This window comes from Equus caballus, chromosome 14, assembly GCF_041296265.1.
Source record: "Equus caballus isolate H_3958 breed thoroughbred chromosome 14, TB-T2T, whole genome shotgun sequence".
Taxonomy (NCBI): domain Eukaryota; kingdom Metazoa; phylum Chordata; class Mammalia; order Perissodactyla; family Equidae; genus Equus; species Equus caballus.
Genome location: NC_091697.1, coordinates 94,780,839 through 94,808,272, shown reverse-complemented (window position 1 = coordinate 94,808,272; position 27,434 = coordinate 94,780,839). Strand labels below are relative to the sequence as shown.

Here is a 27,434-nt window from a genome sequence, read left to right as displayed (position 1 = left end):
AATTGAAACTGAAATCTAGTCAGCAAGCGGAATGTATTTTGGAATGCAGAAATACGTGTGTTTTACATTACCTGAAATGCAAACGTTTTCCCATCTTGTCCAATTATGATTTATTATTCTGAATTTAGAGTTATAATATTAAGAATGTGTTAAGGAAAACATTTCCATTTAGAAACTTAGGTACATTTTAGTTTTTAAAAATGTCCATCTTTTGGCCAGAGTCAATCCTCATGTCTCTTAGTTAGATTTCTGAATTAAGAATTGCAAAAAAAAAAAAAGTGCCATTGATCTTGGATATAAACATATAACCTATATTAGAATGTATCTAACTCCTGAATTTTAAACCTATAGACAACAGCAATGGTTATAATTGTTTTTTCTGGGTATTTTTTTCAAAATGGAAAGAAAAAAAGAGAAGTTCAACTGTGTACCTTGTCCACGTCTCATGAATTTCTTTTTCCTGTTTTCTTTCTTTCCTTCCTTCTCTCTTGTCACTTCATTATTGAGCCAATGATTTTTTTTCTGCTATCGTTAACATTGGTCAGTGACCGAGACCTTGTCTCAAATCTGAAGATGCAATTGCTTTGGCAAGTTCCCTCACTATTTCTTGACTATCCTTAGGGTTAAAAGAGCTCTTCAAATATGTTGTTAACTCTCTCTCTGCAGTGTCTATGAGATTATTTTCTTATGTTAGTACAGGATTTTAGCTCTAACCAGGACCAGTTCCTGATAAAGGAATTCAAAAGATTTTTAAGAGGTCCCATCACTGCCCCCACCCCGACCTGATTTCTGGTGTTTCATATAATCTAAAGAGATGAGTACACCACCTTCTCTGTCAGACTGTTTGGGAAGGGATCCAAAGCTAGCTGTTTGGAAGCCAATACATAGAGGGAAACCCAGTACATAGGTTCCTAGAACTGGGGACTTACTAGAAAAACCCAAAGGATCTTATGGTATTGAGATGAAGATTGCTGAAAAGCTGGTTTCTCCTCCCTGTGGAATCATCTCCAGGCATTCAGCTGTGGCTTCCTGTTGTTGAGATGTTCAGTCAACTTCTCTTCCCTCTCCAACTACCTACCTGAAGGGCGATATAAATTGGCATCATGTTTATGACACTTCATGGCCACATTCCAGATGTCCATGTTTCTTATCTGGCAAAAATCTGCCCTACTCATCTCACTGGATTTTCTTTAGGGCCTAATGTGATAATATATGTGAAATCACTTTGCAAACTATTAAGTGTGATGAAAATGTGAGATGGTTTTATTGGAAACACTCGAACACCAGAAACTGATAAAGAATAGCGATATCTAACAGGTACATATTGGTTGGTTCAAGCCCTTCATTTTTTAGGTCCTGACACAATCACCTTGCTTGTGCAGATAGATTTTTTTTCAGCTCACAGAAAATAAGATCATTAGGTAGCGTCAATGAGCTTCTCCTTGTGATGTTTTACCAGGTTGTCTGGAGGAAATATTGGGAGAGCTTGTCAGCCTGAACCATTTGGACAGGGAGAGTCTTATCAGAAAAAAATCTTCTAGAAGATAGGCGGAAAATGTCTATGGACAAGTCACTTCGATGATATCTTTAATAAGCCCTATCCTCTACTAACTTTCCGCGTACCCACTGTCCTGCAAACTTAAAGACCCTCCTTTTTCTCTCATTGATCCGTTAACATAAAGTCATTTTCTAATTCACTACTATAAGTAATTACAACTGGAATGGATTTATTAATTAACAGCTATTATAATCATTATTAATTACTCTTAACTGTACAGTATTTCATATAATCTGTTCCATAACTCTTCATCTTTAGAAAGATAGAATTCAGAGTTACCCCTGAGGACAATGAAACCACAAAATCAGTTAGGGACTACAATAAAACAGGAAATAAAAGTATTTAGCACTTCAAAATGAAGAGCTAAACATACTTGGCAAATCTCCATGTTTATTTTGCCTACATCAGGTTAAACTTCTTAAAATTGGAAAAAATCAATACAATCTCTAAATTCTACTTTGTGCTCACTTTTATTCATCAACCATCCAAGGAATATGATGATCTCCTCAAATTTTTATTTATATAGATCTGTAACATTTGGATAGACAATAGATAATTTTATCTACTTTCACTAAAATTTTTGCAAAATACGAAATTGAGAGAAGGTATTTTTTTAACCCAGGGCCTGAGGATTATTTGCAAGAAATTTAAGTTGATTGGAAAACAAAATGTTATTTCAGCCTATGTCCAAGGAAAGTTATGGGAGTATTTTGGATTGGAGACTATTCCAAGTACCATGTATTTACTTTACTTAAAATGACATCGTTTGCTATACACATTTTTTATCTGTAACTAATTATTTTTACAAGTTATTTACTGTTCTATCCAAAGATCAACATCTCATGTCAACACTTTCTCACATAATGGCAAGCGGCAAGAACCAACTGTACAGAACCTTGTTTCAGAGTAAGCAAAATTTTACTGTGGGGAAGGCTGATGCATCCTAAGCAGATATTATAAGCAGAGACAGATGGTTAGATACGGGATGAAGGCAAAGTTCTTTGTCTTAAGCCATCCTAGAATGACGTTGAGTTAGAAGAGATACAAAAGACATATAATTAGACATAATGTTACCTTTTCCCCAAGTAACTAACTCAGTTATGCCCTTCTACTGATTCTTTATAACTCAATCCAATAATTTCCTACTTTGATACACAGCTGAAATATTTTACCCCACTTCTTGAGACCATGTATCTCACGAAAGGGACTGCATGACATCTTTTAAGATGCCATTGTACAAGAACAAGCAAGTATGCACCTGGTCCATTAAAAATGGCCTGGATATGAAACGGGATATTCTACAGGATCCTACAAATCCCTCCACTGCTGCTCCTTGGTTTCTATCTGTCAGTTACCTTGGTTTGTTTCAGTAGTCACTGATCCTTGGTTCTTGTTGTTACCTCAGTCGTTGGCATTTCCTGTGTGACTCTTGGTAATCAAATTTAGCTGCCCTCCATGACCCAGCTGAACCTACTGCCCACTTGTTCTTTGTGGTACTCTCACTACCTTCTTCCTGCAGTCTTGCTATACCGGTCCAATGTTAAGCACAGTCCGACAGCTATGTCAGGCGTCTTCTTTTATCAATGTTAGCATATGTGTTTGGTCAATTCAGGAAAATAAGCAATTTATTTTAATACTTAGTTGGCCATCTGGGGACCAATTAGGAAACTGCTGCATAAAATAGTCAAAAGACTATGAGATTCAAAACTAAGGTGGCAGAAGTAGGGTGGAAACATGATGGTTTTAAGAGCTACTGAAGAGAAAGAGTCATCAGGATTGATGACTGATTGGATAATAGGGATAAGGGGAAGGGCAAAACCACAGATCAGGCCTTAATTCTGGCTCAAGAAATGGAGGTAATCCTGAAGTCATTTACTGAAATGGGAAACACAAGAGGAAAAGCAGATTTGGGGTGAAGGAGATGTGATGAATTCAGTTTCGCATAATTGAACCACAGATGATGCCCAATCTGTAGTTAAATGTAGGATTTGCAGATCAGGCAAGAAATCTAGATTTGTGATGTACATTTGAGAATAGAGTATTTAAAAAAGACTAAATTGTCAAAGATGTTTTTTAAAAAGTCAAGAAATCATATAAGACGAGAACTGAAACCCATTTTACCACAAGAGGCTGTAGATGAATATGGCTAGTGGAGTTTTAATGAAATGGTGGAGCATAAGCCAAAATTCAGAGGATGGAGAAGTGGACAGTGAGGGAATGGAATGCCCCATCCTTACAATGAAGACAGCTGGATTTTTATCTCATCTCAGGATTAAGAACCAGAATTACTTACTTATTTTCTAAAAAATTTAAAATGAAATCTTCCTCTCCTTCACATCTATTCTCTATTCTTTCTTCTAGGTAGTGCTGCTGAGGTGGTTTATTTTAAAGAGATAATGTATATAAAATGTTTATCACAAAGCCTAACAGTAAATTCTCAAATAACAGAATTGCAGGCATTCCTAATTATCTGAGGCTAATCTACTTCAGAAAACTTGTGGGAAGGCAAATTTTTGTATAGCAAGAGCAAGTATCCTGTTATTTTAAATAGGAAAAATAATAATTCATTCTTAGTACACACAAAAACCCCAACCAGTTCCTCTAAACATCATTAAAACGCTCTTAAACATCTATATGATAATCTACCAAGAATTGATGCATTAGAAAAAAACACATAATGCTTGATTATTTAACATTTAATGAACACATTAGTAAACATGTTTGTGTGGATTACAGACAGTATCAGATACAGATTGCATTTTCCTTCTACGCTGCAATGAATATGTATCTAATGTAAATAAACAAGAAAATAATATGTAAGAAATACATATTGAATGCAATTAACGTAAAAAAAAGTAAAATAAACAAATCCAGCCATTTTTTGAAAAAAATGGTTACTTTCCAGAGTGAGGTTTAGTGATGAGGGAGACCTTTTCACTTAAGAACGCATAATACCTTGGGACTGGCCCCGTGGCCGAGTGGTTAAGTTCGCGCGCTCCGCTGCAGGCGGCCCAGTGTTTTGTTGGTTCGAATCCTGGGCGCGGACATGGCACTGCTCATCAAACCACGCTGAGGCGGCGTCCCGCATGCCACAACTAGAAGGACCCACAACGAAGAATACACAACTATGTACCGGGGGGCTTTGGGGAGAAAAAGGAAAAAAATAAAATCTAAAAAAAAAAAAAGAACACATAATACCTTTAAACAAGGCAAACACGAAGTGCCAATTCAGACTAACCAAGATATGAACGCTACGTGGTCTGCATCCTCTTGTACAATTCTCAGGGAATTACATGGAGATTCACTATAACAATTTTAGATTCAAAACTAAATGTAGGGTAGATGTTTTTAAAAGTCGCCGTTACAATTAGTTTCATGTAGACCTATGGTTTAACTTGAGAGCGCTATCGATATGGGACATGAGCAGAGCAGACCAGTGGTTCTCAACCGGGAGCTGCTTTGCCTCCCCAAGGACATTTGGCAATGTCTGGGGACATTTTTGGTTGTCACAAAATAGAGGTCAGGGGTGCTGCTAATCATCCTACAATGCACAGGACAGACCAGCACAACAAATAATCATCCAGCCTAAAGTGTCAACAGTGCTGAGGTTGAGAAACTCTAAGGGTGAGAAAAAGAGTAGAATCAAACCAGTGTTTCTGAGGAAACCTCAAATGGAACAAGGAATAGATTGAACACTGCAAAATCAGAGGTTGGAATGAATGCAGGTTATTAGCTTGGGAACTATAAAGTGGATCTTTTCATCAACAGTCCTAATAAATAGAAGAAAAGGAGCTACTTTGGGAGGGGACTATGAGGAAAAATATTGTCTAATTTTTATCATGTTACACTTCAGGTATGGATGGAACATCCAAATGTATGAGACAATTTTAATTAGAGCAGGAGTTTCTGTCTAAGTTTTCTGGTTAATTCTTTTTTTAAAAAAGCATTTGGGGTCCCACCTGGTGGCTCAGCAGTTAAATTCTCAAGTTCCACTTCAGTGGCCTGGGGTTCGCCAGTTCGAATCCTGGGCGTAGACCTATGGCACCGCTTGGCACGCCATGCTGTGGTAGGCGTCCCACATATAAAGTAGAGGAAGATGGGCACGGATGTTAGCTCAGGGCCAACCTTCCTCAGCAAAAGGAGGAGGATTGGCAGTGGATGTTAGCTCAGGGCTAGTCTTCCTCAAAAAAAAAAAAAAAAACAAAAAGAAAAAAAGCATTCAGATACTCTTTAGGTTATAAGTCAACTATCACATCTGAGCTCTCACTCTGTGCCATATAGCATACATTTTTCACATGCAAACTCACTTAATCTTCAAGGAATTACTGGAGAAAAATATTACTCCCCCATTTTATGGATGAGAGAAATGAAGCTTAGAAAGGTTAAGGGACCAAGGTCATACAGCTACTAAATCATTGTACTAGGATTTAATCCAATGTCTTCTAACTTTAAGTCCTGGGCTTTCTGCTAAAATAATTTTCTTTTAGTACTCACGCATGTTCCTGTTATTTCAGACCATCTCCTACAACCACATCTTTACTGGGCTTAATAAGTAACTCCCCCCAGCTACACACACACCCACACATACTTTTTTAAATACATTTTTTTCCTCTTATAAAAGTAATGCATGTCAACGTAGAAGTTTTGAAAATATAAAAAAGCATAAGTCAAGAGGATACAAATCGTTAATTCCACCATTTAGAAGTATCTACTAATAAATAACTTTTAGGTAATGATTTGAATTTTTACTGGTTTCCTTTTTCCCTGCTGATGGTTTTGCCGATGTACAGTAATATTTATAAAATTAATCATGAAGAATTAGAAGGAGGAGATGAAGGGGAAGATTGTACACAAGCTAGAGAATTAGCTCTCAAATGCATAAAGAAGAAACTCGAGTGAGGTGGGGGTGGGGAGGGAATGGAGAGAGGGTAATTTCTAGAACCTCCTTTTGCCCAAGGAGTACTAGGAACTTAATAAATCTCAGTTCATCTGTCATCTCTATGCTCTGCTAATGACAAGATTAAATTGAAGCTACACTTTCCTGAGTGCTTATCATTTGCAGACGCAGTACTAAGAGCTTTCCCCACGTTATCTCATTTTATCCCTGCAGCAGCCTTGAGTAAGATATTATTATTTCCAACTTAGAGAAGAAACTTAGGCTTAAAGAGATTTTAGAAACTTGCCAAGTTTCACATCTAGTAAGTGGGGAAGTGAGGATTCAAAAGCAACTCAGTCTGGCTGTGGAGGCAATGTTCTTCCTTGTGGCTGTGCTGCCTTCTTCGCTGAAGGAAATCAGGCGTGGAAAAGGACGTAACTCAGGAAAGTGAGTCAGAGGAGAGCGGAGGAGATCTTGGGATCTCTGCCGTAGAATACTTTCTCACGGTTTCTAGCTTCAGATTTCCTTTTCTTTTCTCTTTGTAGGAGTGGGTTGATCCCGGGCCTCTGAAGTATGGTTCCAAGCTTGAGTCGCTAGATATTTGACTCCATGGAAAAAATGCAGTGTGATAAAGAATGCGCATGAGAAGATTATTATGTGTACAGAGCAGGCCCCCAATAGTTTGATGAATGATTAATCAGAGGAAGGGAATGCCACCAAACTGAAGATCATTTCTCTGGAGTGACTAATAATAAGCTGAGTCAAACTCCTATTGAAGTTTACCACGTATCTATTTAGAATGGCCAAATTGCAACAGGGTGTTGGCTGACTGAAATTACTATAACCTGCTACCTTTCTTAAAGTCAGACTACCGCTCTTGGAAAGAGAAGAATTTTACAGTTAAAAATCGTGTGGTTACAAATGATCACATTTTGGCTTAAATTTAAAATAAATAAACATGTTCCTTTGGTTTTGACAAAATGTTTGGAAAGCCTCGTCTTTGGCTTTTAGTTTGGGGCTGTAGGATGGAGCTGTTGTGGAAAGGTAAGGGCTTTACATGAACAATGGTTAGAGTGCATTTTCTCAGGTAGCCGTCTAGGCGGGGAATATTCTGCATATCTGGGGAAACATGCTCTTCCTGTGAAGCTCAAAGTAAATCATTGATTTTACATGAAGGCCTATATTACTCTAGTCACTCACAGACATTTTTATGTGTAATTGTTGAGTAATAGTCTGTGTTTATTTTTATGATAAATGTTTCAAAGCCACTGTTCTCTGGGGTTCTCACATAAAGGAAGATATTTATCTCATTGGAATTTTAACCACACTACAATTAAAATGAAATACAATCAATAAAATATTAATGCAGGTATGTTTGAAGATCAACTGCTTAATGGTTAGGTCCATATCTATCATTCTTTAGCTTTCTGAAGGTCAGTATGTAGCAGAGTCACATAATATCTGTCTGATAGTGGGTCTATTATTAATTCCTTAATAATGTGCACGACTTGTTGATGAGAGTTCATGCTGCTTATTCTTTTAAAACCTTTTGCCAGACTGGGTTGCAACTTTAAATCTGAGATTATTGAACATTATTTTTGACGCTAGATATCGCTATAACACTATAGGAGGTAGACAGGATCATAGGATGGTAAAGCAAGAAACGTCTATATAGATCCCTTCTCACCTTTTGTTTTAGAGAAGGGGACATTAAAAATCAGTGAAGGCAGGAGTTGCTCGATGCCACACAGTTAGTGGTGGAGCTGGACCTCAAACCCGGCTCTCCGGGTTCCCAGGCCACCGCTCTCCAAAACGCCAAACCACTGAATTTCAAGATCCCAATCCAGGGTCTGGTTTGCAGGTACTGTGGGTGATTTGCCTTCCAACTTGTGGGCCTGGGCTGTGTTCACTGTTTTCTCAGCAGAGTGAAGCAGGAGTGGGGCAGGTGGAGGCATAAGGGAGCAGCCGAAGCTTGCGCTAACTGGAAGCTCTCTCTCAGTGGCAGGCGCCGTGGCTGCCCTTGGTGGGGGTGAGCCACCTGTCTCCCACTCAGAAAGGAGTGTCTGAAATGACGAGCACCAACTTTAACCTTATGAAAAGTAATGCCTCTAAGTCCCAGGCAGATGAATGGAACTCCTTTGAGCTCCTGCCAAGTAAAGTGGATTACTGAAAAATATTGATATCTCGATTGCCATTAGGGTGTTTTATGTTGGCTGGAGAAGTCAAAAAATAACAACGAATTTTCCCACTAATTTCCCATTGCTACTTCCTACATGAGTCAGTTTTAATTATTCATTTTATTCCATGCTGGACAACAAAAAGATTCTAAGCTTTGGTCATTTGTGTAACTCTGGCAACACCCTACAAAGGAGAAAGTAAAGGTTTTGAACTGAGGTTTTACTCTGTGTCTAATTTCACAAGCTTATAGCAAAATACTAACACAAACAAAATTATAAACGGAAATAACTATTCATTTCAGTTTTTAAAATATTCACTTTCATCATGTAAATGGTCACTGGGCAGTTAGAACAAGTTAGAGACTCTTGAGTAAGTTTGGCAGTATTACTAAAACTGCTTCAATTCTCTATCACAATACAGCTGATTTGTTAAACTGATCTCAGCATTTGCTTTTCAGCTGTGCCAAAAATAGTTCAGACTGATTTAATGACATTTTTTAATTTGATTGTTAGATAAAGGTCTTTTGCAACAACCAAATCAAGTTGACCAGTTGACTCTTTATTCCTGCCCTTATTCACACTTCCTCATTACCTTTTCATGTCTGAACAAGTTACCCAGAGTCATGGAGAAGAGTCAGCTCTTCCTGTGGTAAGACGCTTGTGCCTCAGCTTTTTGAAGCACCAGAAGAGGAATGAAGCTCTGTGTCTTTTGCTGTCTGCAAACTGAAATTTCTGATTTGCAGTATGGTAAACTGTTATAGCCGGCGGAGGCCTCAGACAACATTCAACCCAGTGTTTCCCAGGTTGCGGGATGTGTACCACTAGTGCGTACAAGATAATTTTAGGAGGCATATGGATATTGAATGGCACAACGAGAAAATTCACTTCATTTCAGGTTTTTTGAGACTTCTAATTATATCAAGAAGAAAGTCTCAGGCTGGTGCTGACAAAGAACTCTCTAACACTTTTCTCCTCCTGTTTAAGAAATAGAAGGCAAGCCTCAGGCTCAGAGTCTTCAGCAGACAACTATGTGGAACTAAAATTTAATAAAACTGTATGGTTTTTCCAAGTTACCATCTATTTGTGGCAGGGACACAAAACTTCCTTTTAAAACACACATTTAAGATAAAAAGTTTTTAAAAGTTAATTTAAAGGCAAAAATGAAGTAAAAATTAGTGGGGCGAATAGGGCAGTGCAAACATTACATGAAGGCTCTCGTCACTGACAGGGTAGAAATCAGGAATGACGCAGCCTGGGGAGACGGAGACCAGCCCCTCGCTGTACAGATGGGAACCCGAAGCCTCAGAAGGGCAGGAAATCTCACAGCCAGGACTGCGGTTCACAGGCCACTCACCAAGTGGATGTCACACTTCTATTGGAATCATTTCCCAAAAATGACTAGTTTGAATCATTTTCATCAAAATGGCCTGTTCTCCATTGCTTTGTCAACAATACACATTAAGCTTGAACTTGAAAAACAATAAAACTTCTTTCTTCATTCCCATGACAGGACTGACTTGATAAGGTTATTGAAGAGGAACCGTAGGTATTAGGAAAATTAAACCCAATTTGCAAGATATGAGTTAGTTAAGAAGGGAAGAGGAAAAAAATTCCCCAGTATAAAACTTTAGTTTAAATTCAAAGCTAAACTAGTGGTTTTTTCCTCTTTTGAGGCTAGTTTGCCTAAGTAAATCAAAATGTTTTTTGTTTTAAATTTACAAGTCTTGAATACTTGGAAACATAGCAAGACTAATTTTCTAACCAATACTTTTTTTTTTTTTTAACATATACAGGCTTTCATTGAAATACAAAACTAAAATGCTACTAGAAAAAGGTTTAAATTAAGGGGAAATTATATGTCTTGCAAATCTGAAAAATATTATAATTAAACTTGCAGTTTGAGAAAAGGACTCTAGAGGGTTTTGTGATATCTAAAGATTCTTCACAAAAAGTATTTCTTCGAGATCTGAAAGGGATGGAGGAGCAACTTTCTTCTCCTGACAGAGGCTCATGGCCTCCAAATGCCCTGGCCACTCCAGGGGAGTAGACATTCTGGAGGACAAGGAATAAAATTTCAGCATGACAGAATGGCCACTGGACTATCGATTTTTTAAAAAATTAAATCAAAGCCTTCCTCTTATCATCTTGTCCACTTATATCTATTAACTGAAGCCTGTCTCTCACAGAAGGATGGAGGAAGAAAAGAGATGGACAGCAGAGTCAAGCTGGTTAATCAATGAATAGGATGTTAAGATCTGTGCTGTATATGAAACAGGGTAAGGCGTTTAACATATTTTAAAATTCCAGCAGGGTGAGGATTAATTCCTTACCCTTGCTCTGCCTCAGTTTCCTTTATTCAAATAATGGGACTAACAGACGTCTGTGCTATTGGGTTGTCTAACAGCTATTAATAAAGTATAAAGACCGAGGGTTGAAGTGGGAAATAATTAGGCTGATTCTCTTAATGCCTAAATCATGTCCTGGTTGTAAACTAGGGACAGAGGAAATTCACTACCTTTTCCAAGTAACTAATACTGTCCCGTATTGAGGATTCCCATCTTCAGACCCACCCTCTGGCTCTGACATTTTCATTCCTGATTCTGAGAGCTCAGCTGAATAGCCGTTAGAGAAGTTTCAGTCTCTGGGGAATTTCAAGGAGCCTTATTCCGTGCACGCCATGGGCTTTGGGGAGGGGGGCTGCTGGGCACAGCCCACCAGGGAAGGAAGACTGCTGTACCCTCTTAGATTTTCTTCTGAGAATTCATCAACAGACTTGTTTCTGATGCAGAATATCCGTGCAGAGAAGAAATGACAGCCATTTGAAATTGCGCATCACTTGTGAACCATTCTCACAAGGGCCTGGAACTCATCTTTACAGCTCCTTGACTCACTCATGAGACTGCCATTTTCCCAGGAACGTCATGTCATGCACCCCACTCCATTTAGGATTCCATTTTAGATGGCCAATCTTTATAACCTTCTCTGCTGTAACCTCCCCTAAAAAGAGGGAGGCGGGTAGCCTAGAAGCAACACTATTTGTGTGTGAAGATTGCACAACGCCTCTTTAGCAATCTGTGTCAGTGTGCGTTGGTTTAGTTTGCGTGACCCACACATGATTTTTATGACTTTGCTCTTGCTGAGAAGGTTCAACTGCTTTCTGTGTCCTAGAGATCTCCTCGGTTTCATCAGTGAGGAATCATGCACAAAGAGCTATTTATTTGTTTATCAACACCAAGCCATCCCATAGTTGTGGCATAATTGGAATCAACTCCAATATTCAGCCTTCCACTCAGATGTTCCTTCTACAGTACAGCTCCTAGTAGCATTCTCTATCTTAGCTTTCACTCTTCCCAGGTAGTTCAGAAAGGGTTGTTATCTCAGGTCTGCATCTCCTCATCATTTGTGAAGGGTGTTACAGTGGTCCCGTTTACAGATGAGGGAACTAGGTCTCAAGGAGGGTAAAGGATATGCCTTCGCTGATAGAGGAGAAACCAGCTTGGTTAGCTATATAGGTTATTGATTCTTTTTGGTAAAAAAATCACTTGTCTTTGCTTCCAGGGTTTCTGACTCAGTGGTCTCCTATCTTTCATGTCAATCATCCTTAACCGGCCTACTGCTTGGTTCTTCTACTAAAAAAATATGGGTCACATTATTCAGCTAAATTGAAGGCCCCTGGCAGATTCCCCGCCCACCCCCCCTCAATAGCACACATACCTTTTTGCCCTTTAACCAGTCACAGAAGAATTTTCTTATTCTCTGTTATCCTTTAAGTTCTTAAAGAGAGCTTTAAATAATTCTTCAAAGGAAGCCACTATCATTTGCAACTTTAATAATTCATTTGTAAAAAATTAAAAATTTGTAGTGAGATATTATAAATTGAAAACGTTATTTGATTCTTTGGTTCATCATATTTGCTTGAGGAAATGACCAGGAGCTTGAAATTTGTTCTAATGCTGACCCCTCAGATATATAATGATCATGGAAAGAGTGAAGACCTTGGAATTGTTTGGAATTTGGTTTTGTCAAGGCAGATGCCTTTACCTTGTACATATTTTTCTTTTCTTTATTAGCAGATAATTATGAACAAATAGCCCAGGACCATGAGAATTAAATTAGACTGAATAATAATAATGTTTGATTTTTGCCCATCTGAAAGGACAAGGATGTGACCTTCCTAAGTAAGACCAAAGGAGAAATTTTTCTTTATTTCATCCCTCCTTGAAGGGTGGTTTCTTTAATAATAATAAAAAATATCAAATTTTAAGATGAATTCCTTTTTCGTGGCTTAATTCTACATTTCATTCTAGGGAGGAGTTGAAATCTCTGAGAAGTGGTTGCATTCATTAATTATTTACATGCAGCATAATATTTGCTGAGTATCTAATATGTGCTAGTCAGACTCTCTACTCAATGTTATGTAGACGTGTAGATGAATATAGATGGACATGTAGGTGAATAAGATACAGGCCTTAGAGTTTGACCAAGGAGAAATGTGTGTAACGAAAATTAATTACAAGCATGTCTTTTAATGACAAAATTGGAGGAGATTTCTCAGAGATCACATTGGATATAGTCCCAGAAGACTGAGTTGCTGTCTCAGAGGAGGCAAGAAGAATAGTCCAGGGGCTGGCCCCGTGGCCGAGTGGTTAAGTTCGCGCGCTCCGCTGCAGGCGGCCCAGTGTTTCGTTGGTTCGAATCCTGGGCGCGGACATGGCACTGCTCATCAGGCCACGTTGAGGCAGCGTCCCACATGCCACAACTAGAAGGACCCACAACGAAGAATATACAACTATGTACCGGGGGGCTTTGGGGAGAAAAAGGAAAAATAAAATCTTTAAAAAAAAAAAAAAAAAAAAAGAAGAATAGTCCACACAGGGGGAGCAATTATGCAGAAGTGCAGAAGTATGAAAGTTGCAGTGTTTAAGTTCATGAGGTAAATATCTCAAAGACTCATTTTTAAAAATTATTATTTTGCTTTTATGCAATTATCTTTCATTGAAGTATGACTGACACACAAAAAGCTGTACATATTTAATGTATATATCTTGATATGTTTGAAGATAAGCATATATCCATGAAACTGTCACCATATACAACACCCTAAGCTTGTCCATCACCTCTAGAGATTTCCTCCCTCCCTCTTTTTTTATTTTTGATAAGAACATTTAACATAAGATCTACCCTCTTAAAATTTTAAATGTACAATACGGTGTTGTTAACTGTATAAACTATGGTATTCAGTAGATCTCTTAGACCTTTTTTAAATTTAATCTTTTTAAATTGATGTAACTTTGGTTTATAACATTATATGAATTTCAGGTGTACATCATTATATTTTGATTTCCGTGTAGACTACACCATGTTCACCACCCAAAGACTAATTACTATCCATCACTGTACACACGTGCCCTATCACCTCTTTCGCCCTCCTGCCTCCTCTCTTCCCCTCTGGTAACCACCAATCCAATCTCTGTATCTACGTGTTTGTTTGTTGTTCTTGTTTTTATCTTCTACTTATAAGTGAAATCATGCGGTATTTGACTTTTTCTTTTTTCTAAAGTTAATATTTATTGAGTTGATGATAGTTTACAATCTTGTGAAATTTCAGTTGTACATTATTGTCTGTCAGTCGTGTTTTAGGTGCACCCCTTCACCCTTTGTGCCCACCCCCACCCCACCCCCTTTCCTCTGGTAGCCACTACTCTGTTCTCTTTGTCCCCATGTTTAAATTCCTCATATGAGTGGAGGGTATTTGACTTTTTCTGTCTGACTTATTTTGCTTAGCATAGTACCCTCAAGGTCCATCTTGTCCATTTGTTGCTAATGGCAAGATTTCGTCATTTTTTATGGCTGCGTAGTGTAGCATTATGTATATATACCACATCTTCTTTATCCATTCCTCCACTGATGGGCACTTAGATTATTTCCAAGTCTTGGCTATTGTGAATAATGCTGCAATGAACTTAGGGGTACAAACATCTCTACGCACTCATGTTTTTGTGTTCTTTGCATACATACCCAGAAGTGGAGTAGCTGAATAATGTGACAGTTCTAGTCTTAATTTTTTGAGGAATCTCTGTACTGTTTTCCATAGTGACTGCATCAGTTTGCACTCCCACCAGCAGTATATGAGAGCTCTCTTTTCTCCACATGCTCTCCAACACTTGTTATTGCTTATCTTGTTAATTACAGCCATTCTGACAGATGTGGGGTGATACCTCATTGTAGTTTTGATTTGCATTTCCCTAATAATTAGTGATGACGAACATCTTTTCATCTGCTTGTTGGCCATCTGTATATCTTCTTTAGAAAAATGTCCAGATCCTTTGCCTATTTTTTAATTGGGTTGCTTGTTTCTTTGTTGTTGAGTTGTGTGAGTTCTTTATATATTTTGGATATTAACCCCTTATCATATATATGGTTTGCAAATATCTTCTCCCAATTGTTAGGTTGTCTTTTTGTTTTGTTGATGGTTTCCTTTGCTGTGCAGAAACCTTTTAGTTTGATGTAATCTCACTTATTCATTTTCAAAAACTCAAATTTTACAATAGTTTCATTAAAAACTTATTCTCTCCTCCAGTTCTTTAAGAAGTCTAATTTGTTAAGATAGTGATGCCATTTGAATGTGATACATTGTTTATTTGCTTCAATGACTTAAATAGTCTTTTTCACAGTATCCATCCTCCACGGTATCTGGTGGGTCAGAAAGGTGCCAGCAGAGAATTGAGTGGACATTAGGATCCTTGAATGGTGACAAACTTGTTGCTTTCTCTAAAACATGGGTGCTCATGAAAGAACACGTTGTAAGATGCTTGAGCACTGTAGTATAGATGCTATTATAAAACTGCAAGGAATTGGTTAGTGAAACCTAAGGTTAGTGGGTCTAAACCTTGGGGTTGAAAGAAGGTTTTTAAGTTCATATAGAATCATATATGTGAGGCAGGGAGGTGATGATATGAAAGTAGAGATCAGTGTTCTTTTGCAAATGATTATGCAGGGTAATGAGGTTGTCACAGAAGGGCCCTTTATATCAGGAGACATTCTGGTATGGTGTGAGGTGGTTGTACATTTTTAAAAAGCATTAGGATTATGTTTTTTACTTTCCTATGATAGTAATTTTATATTTAGGTAATCAAGTGTCACTGCACAACAAATCATCTACTTCAGGTGTCTCCATGCATTCATTCAAACCAATTCTATGGAGCAGACTCTTAGGTGCTAGGGATACAAAAAAGAAGGAAAGAAAGAAAAAGACCATAATTCCTGCTCTTAAGGTACTACAATTGTGAGATTGGGAAGAATATGTAAATGTGCTGAAAGGCAGTCTGAAGACTTTACGAACCATGCTCACTTTTGGAAGTTACTATAGCCGTGGGAATGGTTAAAGTTCAAGATTAAGAGAAATCAATCCAATGGAAATTGCATCCCACATAGTCCCTTGAAAACTCTCTCTTTTAGAATGTTCAAAATTTTTTCTCATGGAATACAAGATCAGTAAACCATCACATCTTCTGTAATCTGGAAATCTCAAGATGCCATAGAAGTGGATGTCCAGGGACATGACTAGAAAAGTACTTCAATCCTCAGGCCAAATAGATAAAACCAAAGAATCCATTACCTACCTCTCCAACTCCATCCATACCCATGAAAGTAATTCATCAGGATGAGTGCTCTTTTTGATGAGGCAATAATGAACTGGCATGTAATTTTACTATGTCTTATAAGTAAATTATTAGCTCATGCTAGAATAAAGAGGGTGGCCATTGCCACTGATATTTGGTTAGCCTACATAATACAAAGACCATCCATAAGCTATGTGTAGGATTTTCATGGAACTCCAGGAGTTCTTGGATCACATTTTGAGAACCACTACTCCATTGTACATTTTGCTGGTGTCTTCTTGGGCACTATATGTCTGGGATATATAGATGGAAAGTTCACGCTTCTAGTAAGGCCAGAGATGGAAACTTGAGGTGTGCAGCTTTCAGGAAAACTTCAGAGAATCCTCAGGTTAATATGTTCACACTTTACTCACTAGATTGCCTGGAAATGATTTTTGGTTAGAATAGATTTTTTTTTTGGAAAGTGTAGGAAGTTTCCTTTTTTTTCCATCTGTGATATTCAGCATTCCAGACACATATGCACACATTTATCAGAGATGCTTAATCATTTTTTGGTTTACTTTTCAAGAAGCCTAAAATGAGTCTGGGTTTTCTATGACTTTGGTAAATAAATATGCAATAGAAGGAAAGTCCACCTCATTTTAAATTTACATTTTTCCTCAGAGAGAGTATATTTACCAGATTCTATTCCCAAGTTTTTGTCATCATTGCAATAGTCTCTGGTTGGGCTCATGAATAAACCACACGCACACGTGCACACACACGCACATTCCTATCCATGCACATTTTCACTTACCATGACATAAAGTTTGAGCTTGTCATTCTAATCAACAGTGGTTGAAACTCTGATTTCAAAAAATAATGAAACAAATTGAGAAATCGTTAGATTTTACTTCATCCAGGCACCCAGCAAGAGAGATGAGCTTAATTTGAAAAACAGTAGTGATAAGGACTAGATTTCTTATCCAGCAGGGAGATTTAGAGCATGAATAAGATGCCAAGAAATGAACCAATAGGGTCCTGTATATGGCTGTTTTCAAAGAGGAACAATATTCTATGGGACTCATGAGCCGTTATTCCAAATGCTTGGATAAACATGGCTTAGTTCATATCACCTTTCCCGATTACGTTTGTATTCAACTCTGTTTACAGCCTCTGTTTCCTTATTTGAAATGCCACCAACTCGCATTTTCATTAGTACAAACAATGTTTCCGGTGCACAGAAATGAAGGCAGGAATATAGGAGTCTTCTGTTATTTGTTAACTAGGCCTGATTCAAAGAGGAGCCCCATTCACTCCAGCTTAGCTTTTTGAACAGAGCCATTTAAAATATTACAACTTTTAGATTCTTCATGAAATTTTCATTTTTCTATAATTATTATCACTATGTAGATAGATAAAATATTCTTTTTTATTTGGAAAAAATATAATTTGCATACATAAATAGATCAGGAATTAAATCATAGTTTCTTAATAAAAAACAATTCTATTTCTCAGGTCAGTTATGGACCCACTAAATACTTGGAAACATACCTATAGCTTTGTTTGTACTGAAATTTTCTTCTTTGAAGACTATTAAATATTTTAATTGCATTAAATACTCAAGCAAGGCCTTATTGTGTAGTGGTTAAGAGCAAGGACTTGGAGAAGACTGCCTGAGTTTGAATCCCAGCTTCACTAACTATCCGCATGACCTTGGGAAGTTGCTGTACCTCTCTGTGTCAGCTTCCTCATCTGTAAAATGGAGATAATAATAGATCTTTTCTCAGGGATTTATAGTGAAGATTAAGTTAGTAAATATTCCGTTAGAGAGAATGGTGAAATCAGACTGTTTAGTCTTGAGAATATGGCATTTCACAATAGTAGTCAGGGGTTCAAGAAGGAGTAAAATGAGAAACATATAACGTGGCACAACCAGACAGAAACAAGCCTTTGCAAGTCCTAGGCTATGCAGGACATACCTTGACATCTTTGGTCCTCTCCAGGAACCAGGATATTATCTATAAATATTATTGAGTCTTCCTGATTCATGCATCTTCCCTTAATAATACCTGAAGACAATGTTTTTAACACTAAAAGATCATCAGAAAGCTAATTAAGAATAACTTGGTGCTGTGAGAAATTCCTTATGATGGGAATGGCTAGGGAATTTGTAGCACAACGAAACCAATTATTCAATTCTAATTCCTACCCACCCCCCACCCCCCCAATTTTGTGTAGTACTGTGAACCTCTTAAGTTTTCTACAATATCTTTATTAAAAGTCTGGAATCTGCCTCTAAAAAAAACTATAACTGAGCGCTCAAGTAACTACCTTTTGCTTTGACCTTCACCTTTATTGTCTGGGGTTTTCTAGTTTTCAAAGTTGATACATTTGGCATTTGATTCTTTTTTTCTTCCCACGTTTAGCTGCTTACTCATTTGATCATTCTTCTTGATCTTTCTAATTTAGTCCAAACTTGCATCATCATCTTCTTTCTTATCAACTACTCCTTGCTGCTCTTTCTGCTACTCACTCTAATTCCACCTTTCACAAACACAAAAAGAATCTTTTTAAGGAATATATGCTATCCCACCCCACCTGGTTGCTTATATCCAGCTGTCCTCCTTCTAACAGCACAAGGGACACATCGGGTGTCATTGGAGTGACTGGTGGTTGCTGCCCTGCTAGTTCTCAGTGGTAACAATCCCAGTTGATTTCTCACCAGCACCTCTAAGTCAAAGTGGGGAGGAATGATTTTATGGTACAATATACTAGTTTAAAGATATTGGTTTCATCTTACTGCTTGAAGTCATAAGTTAGAAGAAGAGAGAACCATGTATCTTTGGATCTGAACTGGTGACCTACACATAAGTTCCAGCACCTGTTAAATACCCCAGAGCTATTTGAACCCTTAAAGTGATTACTCACTGCTCATTTGAAAACAGACGTTAAGGAGGAGACAAAGGACACCCTGAAAGCCAAGCATGACCTAAAGACCTTTAAGAAATCACTCTAATGCTTGCCCAACCGTGCTCCATGGGAAGACTTGCTTTATTGGATCCATACATTATCAGAATGCCTTCTCAGAACACCTTGCTAAAAAAGAATCCTTGTTCAGCAGAAAACATTGTAGACAATGGAAGAAAGAAGGACCAGAGACGGTGGTTATTCCATGTCTTCATTGCTTCCTTCATCCTTTTTTCACTGAAATTCAGGCAAAGTAGCACGGAGAGTAGAATGATGTGGTATGGCAGAAAAAACTCTCGACTAGGCGATGGGGTCAGGGTGTGGGTCCAACGTCTGTTACTTCGGAAAGCCAATTCTCTCTCTGAATTTCAACATCTATTCATACGAGGAGATAATAATATCTACCTCACAGAGATGTTGTGAAGATTAAATGAGGCCTTTGTATGTTGCAACGGTAATACTGGGCATTGTCATTGTTTTTTATTAACAATAAATAATTTTGATGTTATAGAGCTGAATAATTAAGGTCTCCAAACCTTGTTTTCTACCAGACTAGATATATGATTTCCTTGATTTTTTTCTTTTTTCCAGAAATTCATAATCTGCATGTCTTTTTAGATGCAGTGTGTGAAGTGCAAAGAGCTCAAACATTGGAACATGAGAGAACTGAAGTCAAGCCCTGGTTAAGACACTGAATTCTTATTGGTTGGTGCCAGTCAAGTCTCAGATCCTTGGTTTTCCTTTCTGTACTATGGGGCTAATGATGCCCATTTTACAGAGCTGTGGAGAGTATTAGTGAGAATGTGTGGAGGTGCCTAGCATAGAGAATAGTTCACAGTAAACAACCAACATATTATAGGATATTTTTTGTTTTTTGTTTTATTTTCATGCCTTCATATTATCATCCACAATATGGGTTTGCCCTTGTTCATGATCACAATTGCTTTACAAGTCCTCAAGCATTGTGCTTAATGGATAGTAAATGCTGACAAGATTGCACCTTGAAAAAGATGAGTCATTTGGATTGATAAATCATTAAATGGTAAAATAGTGGGCTCAAAAACTCTTTTCTATTCAGATATCCTAAGTGGAAATTCTTTAGAAATTCAAATTCCTGGGAAATGTAAACATTGATAAGACATGATTACTGCCTTCAGGAAGCTTACATCCTAGTAGGAGGCATTTCTTTCACTAATACCTGTGTCCAACCAAATGTTGTCTTTATATGGTGAGTGGGCTGTGAAGTAAGAAAAGGAAAAACGCTTTCAGAGATTAGACAGAATTCTTTGAAGTCATTCTTCTGTCAAAGGGGATGGGTGTTTGGGAACTGGAGTGGAGGGGAATTAAAATCAGTTAACTGTATTCTATATGTCAGACACAGTACTAGGCAATTCACATTCATTGCTTTAGTTAATCCTAAAAACAATCCTATGAGATGCATTGCAAAACATTGATGTTATGGTTGAAAACAATTAGTAATCTCAGAGAGGTGAAACAACCTTGTCTAAGATCACACACCCAGTGAGTGTTGGAGATCGGATTTCAATCACTAACGGAGAATTGGGATAGAAAGTAGGTTTTATTCAATTTAATAGAAAAAAAATTTGTCTAAGTATCTCACGCTCTCCAAAAATTTATTTTTTCTCCTGGATTTTCTCCTTGTCTTCTCTGTTGAGCCCAACAATGAGTCCAATTCTAGATTTTGGAACCCTCTGATCAGGGCTGTAGCCATTCTTTCTGTGCACATAGCCTAGAGGGCTTATCTTATTTTTTAACCTGCATACTGATAGCAAGAAGAACTGATACCTATTTCAGATGTTCCAGTGTTCAGTATTGAAAATGAAAGGAAACCCATCCAACATTAATTTAATCGCAGAAATACGGTACAGAATATACCATACCTAAGATATATGACACTATCTTTTATCCTTTTATTGAATGAATATTAGTGATTATTGTTCCCACTCCCCAGTAAGTCACAAAACTTTATAAAGCAGTTTTAGGTAATCAGTATAGACAGCCACAAGTATCAAATTAGCATGGTTTAGCAGAAAGGGTGTTTTTCCTTATGTATCAACAAAATTGAGGTTGGATAACCCAAGATAGGCAAAAAAGAAGGGTGGAGGAGCCAAAACATCAGGAGTCTGTGTCTTTGTGTGTATGTGTGTGCGTGCAGGTGTGTGTGTGTGGTTAGAACACTTAACATGAGATCAACCCTTTAATCAGAGATCTGCTGCCCAGCTGAGTCTGTCTCTTTTTAAAAACCGTCTGTGAAGCCCCGGCTCGCAACTTCACCTCACATCTTATCTATCATATGGCCAACCCTAGGAGGAAGGAGAGCTGAATTGTGGTTTGAAATGTAAAAATGGGGAGAAATAGAAATGGAAAATAGAAAAATATTATCAGGGAGACCGAAAGAGGTCTTTTTAGAACGTCGAGAATTTTTGTTTTCCAGGCTCCACACAAGAGAAAAGATAGAGAAAAGCTCTATGACCAGCTCTGAGGAAGCCATCAGCTCATCCACAGTGTCTGGTACAAGAAGCTGCTGGTTTTCCCTGGGTTGTGTTCGATGTTACAAAGGGCATTCTGGTTCTACTACTTACTGTGAAACCACATTCAACTTTCTTGACCTCCGTCAAGCTTAGCTCCCCTGTTTATAAAACAGAGATAATTACAGTGCTTATTTTAAAGTATTCTTGTGACCATTTTATGACAGTGAATTTTAAGTGCTTAACACAGTGCCTGGTACGTATGTAGTAAACAATAATAAATATGAGCAACTATAAAAATAATAACCATTGATATTATTAAGTATAACACTCATACTTCTCTCCGAGTAGAGTCTTTTTACATTGTCCGCATATTGGATTTAGTGTTTTGCTTTGCATTTTTTTTTTATCCTAGGAATACCCATCCTGAGCTCTGGATGTGTCCTCTGAGAAGGTACCCGTGACACAGATCACACGGGACACCAACGCAGATGCTGGGGGAAGGTTCCTCGACAGCTGAGTGTGGACATGCTGATCACTGAGCTTCTTGACACACAGCTGCTAATCTCTCCTCTCAAGCTCACGGAGGCTGAAGCTGCCTCCAAACATTGAGACGTGCCACGCCAACTCACGGCAAGGTCTCTATTATTGAGACTCTTGCATAATGACATCTTTATTCATGTGAAAATACAGGATGAATTTCAACTATATGATATTGTTTATGTTCATCAGAAATGTTATTTGCCTTTACGAAGTCTGGTTTCAATGAACCGGCTATGTAATGGATATTAAATAAACATGGAATTTTACATGTTCACAATATTTGGTTTCTTGTTGTGATTTTGATGAACTACACTTTCAAGCACTGTCAGTTCATCCTTATTTACAAACGAAATGTTTGCTTGTAGCAGAGTGATGTAGTGAGTTGCTTTATTTTAAGATTAGTCAACTTTTCTATTCAATGTTTAATGTGAAACTGACTCAAAAATGTTCTTTTAGGCCACATTTACATTTCTCTCTGTATAACATATATTATACTATTTTAACTTAATGCTGTGAGCTATATAAACTACAGACATTCTAATTCTGTTTTTAACGTATTTTTCTCAAGATAAATAATTTATAGTGAACTAATAAAACTAAGGAGCTCATATTAAAAGGCTTATATTATATGACCTAGTGAAATTGATCTATGGAAATTGACTCTCTTAAAAGTAATTTTGTGAAATTATTTTGTATAAAATTGACTTTCTTATATGAATTCTTGACAACAAATATAAAACAAAAAGAAGCTGAAATCTCTCTCCCCATCCTTCTATACATTAAAGAGAAGTAACTTATAACTTTATGATTGTAAGGGTTTTCTAACCCCTTTCTAACTTTATGATTTTGGGGTTTCTTAGAAAAAGGAACTAGATGAATATAAACATTTTAGTTGTACTTATCAGCTTCTGACTACCTATTTAAAATAAAAATCCTTTTCAAAGTACACCTAGTATTTTCACATCTTTAAAGTGATATAGTTTTATTTGTGAAATGTTTTCATTTTGCCATCTAGGGGAAGAAATGACATTGATTTTTTTTTGGAAGGCTGAAAATAAGGAACCCATGTGCTTTCATCCCGCAGCCTCTCTTCATAGCAGGCACGCTGTAAGGACTCACATACATCACGTGAGATAAGAAGGGCTATAAAAGAGCAAAGAAATAGTCTAAGCATTACCCCATGGCATAGTGGTTAAGTTTGGTGTGCCTTGCTTCAGCAGCCCAGGTTCATGGGTTTGGATTCCAGGCCTGCACCTACACAACTCATCAGCCATGCTGTGGCAGCGACCCACACATAAAGTATGGGAAGGTTGGCACAGATGTTAGCTCAGGGCTAACCTTCTTCAAGCAAAAAAAGAGGAAGATTGGCAACAGATGTTAGCTCAGGATTAATCTTCCTTAGCAAAACATAAATAATATACAAAGGAAAAAAAAAGAAGAAATTAAGTTCCTTTCACCTTGAAAGGGCTTATTTAAAATGGGCACTCATGGCATAACATGGCCAACTAATGTCACCATAAAGGCATGTATTTGACACTCTGCCTTTGCAGGGAGGCACCGGGAAGATGTTGGGAGGAGAAAGCTGGTCAGCTTTCAGACAGAGTTTCAGGTAACTGGGTGGCAGTGTCTTCATACCTGGTGTCTGGTCTCCAGCTTTGAAGCTGGGATAGAGGTAGAAGGAAGAGAAGGAGAAGGGAGGAGGGAATTGAGGAAACTGAAAAGCAACGATGAAGGAATGGAAGAACTCTATAGGAATTTTAGGGACAAAATGCTGATTCCTAAGACCATATTTCAGAGCATCCTAGCACCAGCTTGCAGGGGCCAGTAGGATTATTTAAAAGAGTTGGAACTTTGGATTCCATAAAAAATGGTTTTTGATGCCATTTCTTGGATTGGGTTACTTTTGTGGGTGACTAACCTCAACCATTCCAAGGATTCTTTCCTTTTGACTAGTTTCATTTTTCAGGCAGTGACCTGTCCCCGACCTTGGCCCCAAACTGCAGGTCACCTTGCTGTAGCCTTGGTGTAGCGCTGAATAGAGGGCTTGCCAGATTGTTGGCACCGGATAAGTGGTACTGAGCACAATCGTCCTCTTTCATGAGCGGGAGGGAAGCTGCCTTTCCTAGTCTTCAGACAGCCAGGCTAACTTACATCTCCTTTTCATTTTGTTGCCCAGTAATTTTCCTTTTGGCCAGATCTGCAAACTGGTTGCTTTGCAGGGAGGTGACATGCACCAATGATGGAAAAAGAAAAAAAAAGACTATCGGCATCAGCACAACATTCAAGGGTACTTCAAAACAGTTTCATTTTATAATGAAATAGGTCAGTTATTAGCCCCAAATAATTAATTGCTTAAACTAAATCTCAGATATCTTTAAATTCCTATGTTGTTATTTAATTATACTCCTCTTCTGAGTGGATTCATCTGAACGCCTAGCTTTGCCAGTTTTCCAGTCCATCCCTCAATTATCCTAGGAAAGAATTCCCTTCGCCATAAAATGAAAACAACCTGTAGCTCCCAAGTTTTCAAATAGTGAAGAAAATTGTTTTATTGTACCTCAGTCAGAAACTAAATGATCTCTGTCGTGAGCCTCTGTGTTGCCAAATAGCCATGGCTCCAGCAGCAGGATAGTCACTTCTGATGTTTAGACTTTTCTGGGGCTTCTTTTCTAGGAAGAAACTTAATGGGTCCTAATGCTGAGATTTAATAGCTTCACTGAATGGCAGATTCTGCCATGACACCTTGAAATGCAAGACCAGTGTACCAGCCTTTCTATTTTGAATAAATCAATATGGCAATATTGACAATTTCCAGGGCTACCTCTCTAGATTCTGTATTTGTTCCCATTCTAAGGATGTCAGCACTAAAGAAGAGCAAAAAAGAAGAAGAAAAGAAAAAGAAGAAGGATCTTAATAGCTAATGGGAAACATCAAGCTAACCCCTTATCTCGCCATCCAACTTTGTCAGTTCCTGGAAAAATAGTGCTTCAAATTATTTTTCAAATGAATAGACTCATGTCTTATGTTTGGACGTTTAATTAGGTCTAAGGGAAAAAAAAGGTGGGGGTTTTTAATACTATTTTGCTATGTAAAATACTCATGAATATTTCCACCATATGAGGTAATTCTCTATCAAATACGCTTGTGATTCCAAGTGCCCTGGCCGCGGTTCGGCAGAACGCAACCATCAGTCAATGTTCGCTCTGCGCAGGACGCACTGTGCCCCGTGCGCTCTAAAGCAATCAAACGAGACTGCAAATGTTCTTCAAAGAATACATCTAGAATGTTACTTCGTTAAACATCTCCTTGGCATTCATTCTATTTTCCACTTTGAATTGCTGCATTTAGTTTTGTAATGACCTCCTACAGCAAGGAGGTTTTATTAAGTCTTTGATCTTCTAGCTTTGGGATGAAAACAAAGAAAATATAAATGGAGCACTTTGTACACTGTCTTACAGAGGAGACCAGAAGAAAAAAGGAAATATGTTTTCATCAAACACATTGGTCTGTGTGGAGGCTTTCCGCCCTTCCTGTTCTTTTCTCCCTTTAAGCAAAATCCTTATCAATGTTGTACATGTGTTTGTTTTAATGTCGTCTGTATAACGAGGTCTTTGTTTCCCTTCTCTCTAGCTCCCATAGCCGAGGTTAGGGTCAGATATCTCTGTGGGTTTTCTTTTTTAAGCATGCTGCCTCCTTTGTTTCCTCTAAGTGCGATTCTTGGGAAATCTGCCACCGTATTTATGGCACACTGGCAGCCCCACTCTGTTTCTAAGTATTCCTCTGTGTGTCTATGTGAGAGGGGAAGGGGTAGGGGACGGGATCCCGGTCAGGTAGTTATCCAATACCGTGACCAGAAAAGGATGGAGAACTCCTGGCATCCAAATTCCAGGTCTGTACTTCATTGTAACTGTGTCATGTGTACTCTGGAGTAGAATCTCAAAATTCAGTTATCTTGCTCCTAAAGTCTTCAACTCATAGCAGTATTAATATAGAGACGAAACACTGCTTTTCACGTTGACTGACTGTATTTTTATTCTCTATCACCCTTCAGTTTTCTTCCTTTTACATTCTCATCTGAGTCTATCTTTTTGGTCTTTATCACAACTTTGGAAGCAAATCTTTAGGTAAAATATTATAAAAACCCAGCATTTTATGATAAAAATTAAATCCAAAGGGTGGAAAAAGTTACTAATCAGGACAAACTTTTTATTTTCCCAAACTTATAATCAAACATTTAGTATATCACACACACTTTTTTTAGCATCTTGAAATTTGAAAGACTCATTTGCTGTTAAATCTAAAGCAAGCTGAGCTGAGAGCCTGAAGACTTCCTGGATTTGCTCAGTCTTGACTCTAGAAGAACCAGTGGTCCAGTTGTGCGCTGATAATGTTATTGGTCTTATTGTAGCACCCCAGGTTTATTGGGAATGGAAAGCCATTTTTCATCTCAAATGACTTCATTTGGCTAAGTTTTTCTCTTACTTGACCACTTAACACTAATTGCTATGGCACTGATGTACTCAAAGTATTAGACTGTGTAATTCACCAGCCTTACTGTAAAGATGAAAAAAATGAGTGCTAGTTTACCTAGGTGCCTTGCCCAAGCAAAGCAGGCCCACCATTAGAACCTGCTCCTCCTAATCTCCCGTCTGCTTTAATTTGCTTTTCTGGGTCAGACAAAAAGTCGGGGAAATGATCAACTATTGAAATGGGAGACAATCAGCTTTTCATCCTTGGCGTTTTCTCAAGTGACATTCTCATCTGTCAGAGGAGTGGCAACCAGGTTGGTAAACCTCTGTTCACATCCTCACTTGGTGCCTTTCTACTGTTGCCTCCTTGTGAGAACATTCCTTCCTCACCTTAGCAATTCCTTATATGTTTTACGTTTATTTGTCTTGTCATACTTTAAATTATAATTTCCCTAAGATGAAAACTTGCTTGTCTTCTAGAATGGGTCCTAAAAATATTTTACAATGATCTTAATAACTATAAATTGCTGAAAACTGTGAGACTACTTCTATTGGGAAATTTGAAATTATAGATAAATAACTGACTGAAAGAGTGTCAGTCTGGCAGTTGTGATCAGAAAATAGTCTAAACTTACATACACATTAGGAATATTTTTAAACATTCTATTGAAATACCTTTTTGTAAAAAAACAAGTAATAGAGCAATCAGTATTTACATACATGCAATGCTTTACCCTTAGGTACAAAGCAA

The 27,434-nt window shown here is 37.9% G+C and overlaps 1 long non-coding RNA gene across 1 annotated transcript in view; it reads left to right on the top strand.

Annotated features, from left to right (window-relative positions):
* The window catches only part of LOC111767894 (uncharacterized), a 38,765-nt gene extending 16,274 nt beyond the window's left edge, over positions 1 to 22,491 (top strand). Inside the window, exon 2 of the long non-coding RNA XR_002799820.2 lies at positions 22,087 to 22,491. This is a non-coding gene — a long non-coding RNA (uncharacterized lncRNA). The remainder of the gene's footprint in view (positions 1 to 22,086) is intronic.
* Positions 22,492 to 27,434: the final 4,943 nt, after the last annotated feature.